This window comes from Myotis davidii, unplaced genomic scaffold (genome assembly GCF_000327345.1).
Source record: "Myotis davidii unplaced genomic scaffold, ASM32734v1 scaffold135, whole genome shotgun sequence".
Lineage (NCBI taxonomy): Eukaryota > Metazoa > Chordata > Mammalia > Chiroptera > Vespertilionidae > Myotis > Myotis davidii.
This window is the reverse complement of record NW_006289813.1, coordinates 12,508,106-12,512,529: the sequence shown is the minus strand read 5'-3', so window position 1 is coordinate 12,512,529 and position 4,424 is coordinate 12,508,106.

Sequence of the window (4,424 nt, the reverse complement as noted above, 5' to 3'; positions counted from 1 at the left end):
CACTGACCACCAGGGGGCAGATGCTTAATGCACCGCTCAGCCAGAAGCTGGGCTCACCACTGGCAAGTGCAGCGGCGGTGGCAGGAGCCTCTCCCCACGGGCCTAAGCCGTCAGTCAGACATCCCCCGAGGGCTCCTGGACTACAAGAGGGCACAGGCCAGGCTAAGAGACCCCCCCCCCCAGTGCAGGAATTTTGTGCACTGGGCCTCCAGGTAAAATATAATGCACTCCTGCTTTGTTTTCATGGGATGATTGCTTTTGGAACCCAGTAACTATACTGTAGGGAACCCCAACCATCCTGTAGAGAGGCCCACCTAGAAACAACCTGAGACCCCTGGCCCACAACCCTTGCTGAGCTCCCAGCTCACAGTCAGCACCAATTCCCCTCCATGTGGTTGAGTCATCTTTAAGGTGAATCCTCCAGCCCTCCAGTTTAGTTGTCCCAGCTGTGGACAACTCAACTGGAGCAAACATGAATTTGTGAAAAATAGATCACTGAATCACAGGGTAAGAAGAGTTTCCTTGGCTCATACTTCTCTAGAGCACAGTCTGGTATCCTATATAATAAAGAGCTAATATCCTAATTAGACTGAACAGCTGAACAACCTTCCGGACATCCTTCCAGATGACCTTACAGACAAAGCCACTGGGGCTGTGAGGGCCAGCCAAGGCAGCTGGGGCTGCAAGGGCCGAGCCCCTTGCACAAATTTTGTGCATGGGGCCTCTAGTATATTATAGTTAGATTCCAAGGATTTTCCTCTTTTTGTGGTAAAATAACCAAGTCAGTTATCAAAAGAAATAGTTGTTAACTGCCAACAGAACTCTGAACCCTTCATCAGCTTCCCTCATCGAAATTAGTAATTTAGGGAAAGCTTATCCTACACTCATTCTATGGACATAAAACTTTAAATAGGAAGAGCTAAGTCCCTAGTGGACATATGGGCCAGGAGCAACCTGGCTACGGGAAATAATCAGGTTCAAGGAGTCATGGAAAGAAGTAGATATGCTCTCAAGGGACAGGAAGAAAACCCTCCAATTGCGAGGGCAGGACAAAAAAGTTAAGCCAGTTAAGTCACCTGAGCATGAATTAGTGGGGTTGTCATAGATGTTATCTCTCTTGTTTCTTAATTCTTGAAGGGGTGGGAGAGATGAAGTCAGACACCAAAGAACTACCCACACAAGGGGTTCAACATATCCTTACGAATTTAACACTTCTTGTTTTCAGGAGAAATCGAATGCATCAGATGATCTTTTGAAAATTAAGTTGCATTTTCCACATAACAATATGCCTTGAGAATCAGGGCATTTGCCGCTATTACAATCTTTTTAATGGCTGCAGAGTATTTCACAGTATGGGCAAACAACTGAATCAGTTCCGTAATGATGGACATGTAACTTATTCCTAAATGTCCACGATGCCAACAGTACTACAATAAACCCTTATACAACAAACATCCATATGCCAAGTGTTTCTATACGATAGATTCCATGTCGTAAGTGAAGATGAACTGGTGAATGTCCCGATTTCCCCCTATGACATAACATTCACATGCTCTTGGCCTCCCTTTGTCTTGTGCCTTTAAGGAGTGTTTTTTAGTGACTTCTCCCAAGGAATTCTGGTATGGCTACTCTCTAAGGAAACAGAAGACTCCAGTTACAGGACAATTCAACCGCAGAAGCTGAAGTTAACTAGGACCTAGAATTTGATGTGAGCAATTGGAAAACATTTCTGTTCGCCCAAGGAGTTTCTTAATAAAGACGGCCTTGAAATATGTTTACCTTCCTTGGTTCCCCTACTATTTTTAGTTCCTTGGGTAAGGTTAATATTACTTGATTATAAATACATGCTTTTAAAATAAAATAAAGGAAACCTTATAACATAAACGTAAGAAGTTTCAACTGTATATGCCCACCCTCGGGAGAAACAGCAGGTTAAAGTATCAATTAACTCCTTTATACAGCAGGTTAAAGTATCAATTAACTCCTTTATTACCATCAGCCTCTTCTTGGAAATACATTTGTCTCCTTGTGTTAACTGGTCCCTCATGACCTTAAACACAAATGTCTCTCCAAACATATTTAGCCAAGTCTAAATCATAGCTATATCCAGTCTTCTGGTCTGGCCTATCAGTTTTATTTTTATTTATTTGTCTCAATAAGGGTTGAGGGAGGGAGGAGGAAAATAAATAGGTTAGGTTTGTCTTTTACAAAGGCCAGGCTAGCAGGATGTTTCAAGGGCACAAGCTAAATTTAAATAAATCCTTGTTGGATGAGCCTTACATAATTGAATTGTATTCCACCTAATATGTTAGCAAAGCCATGCACTTAGAGCGATGCCATTCTATGATGTGTTTCCATCCTTACCCATAACTCCCAAGGGGTGTGACACTCCCGTTCAAGTTACCACAGCCATGTCCCCCTTGCTCCTTATGAGCAAAGTTTCCTTCCAGTGGTGGTCTGTTTGCTTGCTTATTGGCATGCATGTTTCAAATGGTACAGCTTCAAAATATGGGGTTGTTTTTTTTTACAACAGAAAAATAAGCCTATAAAGGCCATTGCAATTTGAACTAAAATTCTAATCTACAAACAAGAGCCTGGTTTGGAATGAAGATTTAAAAAGATGAGATTAAGGGCTCTGGCCAGGTAGCTCAGTTGGTTAGAACATCATCCTGATACACCAAGGTGGAGGGTTTGATCCCCAGTCAGGGCACAAACAAGGAGTAACCAATGACTGCATAAGTAAATTGAAACAACAAATTGATGTCTCTCTCTCTCAAATCAATAAATATTTTAAAAAAGAAAGATGAGATGGAAGAAATCAGTTTTTTGGCTGATGGGACTTAATGGCTGAAACAAAGTTGATGAAAGTACCAATGTTATGGAAGAAATGATGCTTACAAAAGACTGGAGAAAAACCAAGCAGTGCCCAGAAAAATGGGGTTACACCGTTTATTCACCAGCGGGCCCAGAGGGAAATGTCTCCCAAATTTCTGGGCAAAAACATGGAGGAAGCTTTCCTTATTTATATCTTTCCACCCCCTTTGTCTCCCAAATAAGGGGTTTTCCAGACCTTAGGTCAGATGACTAGCCTACAAGGTCAGACAGCCAAGTTTATCTTCCCTATTATTCAAGTAGCTAGAAAGCAAAGTTAATTTACAGAGTAAGGGGCCATCTAAAAATAACAGAGTTGACTCACAGAATAAGAATCATCTAATAGCAGAGAATTTCGAACAGTAGTTTTTACAAAAATAGGGGTTAGCCTTCTCACCAGCATGAGCATTCACAACTGTAATCTTACCACTGAGCTTAGGTTTTCATGGTGGGGGTGGGGAGTGCGGGAGCGAGAAACGAGAGTGATAAGGTGGTGTGCTATAAACAAAAAGGTCCCATCATCTTCCTTTTTTTTTTTTTTTTTTTTTACTGAAGAAGTCTTATTTTTAGAATAGTTAAGATGCCACACACAAAAAAAGAAGCCACTAAGATACTTTCAGGTACTGGTTTCAGTGATGCTCATTTTTTTCCCAGGTAATATTCAGCCTCTACAGCTACCACAAATAAAGCAAATGCCCATTCAAACTCTTTTCATAGTGCACCCACCAGGGAAACATTGTTTGTAAAGCCACTCATGTATCTCCAAGCTTCACCGTGGCCTCGTGGTTCCCTTAGTCCCACTAACTACTAAAGACTCCAGTGGAGACAGTCACATAGGCTTTGATTCCTAGGATTTTTTTCACCATTTTGCAGGAAATCAGAAACCTCCTCCCCAACTATCCACCCTCCCCCTGCACTCTGAGCAATTGATCCAGTCGAGTCCAAGGTTCTTTCTACCCACACAGATCATGGGTCCCCACTAGGACCCTCCATAACACTTGGCTTGAGGTGCCCAGGTCCCCATCTTTTTAGGTCTCCTACTTCTTTGACCATTTTCTACATTTACTTCCTTTCTCTTGGGCATTACTCCATAAGTCAATGGGGCCAGACCCCTGGCTTGTCCCAGATCATGGTGAACTAACCCTTGCTAAGAACTGAGGCTTCTCAACACCTAGGACACCCTCACGCCCTCTCACTGCTCATTCCTCTTCAGTTTCTTTAGAATCTCTGCCTGCCCCTCACATACACAAGGACTCCTCTTTATTTCCCCAGTATTAATGCCAATTCTAGTCAGAATCTACTTAAGTGGGCTTAGTGAAAAGTTCCTGAAGGAGGAGCGTTCAGGTGGCCCAAGTGCGTTTTCAGAAGCTCGCCCGCACTGGGCGGGCGGGGATTTCGCCGGTAGGAAAACAGACCCTGCCGTAGGGCTGGTGGGCTTGCAGGGAGAGGTGTTGAAATGGTGCCTGATTAAGATAGCAGCCGCGGTGGGTGCGCTGTAATTCTCCTCGGAGCTCTGATATCCCTGTGGATGGAACCCCTCTCCCCCAAAAGGC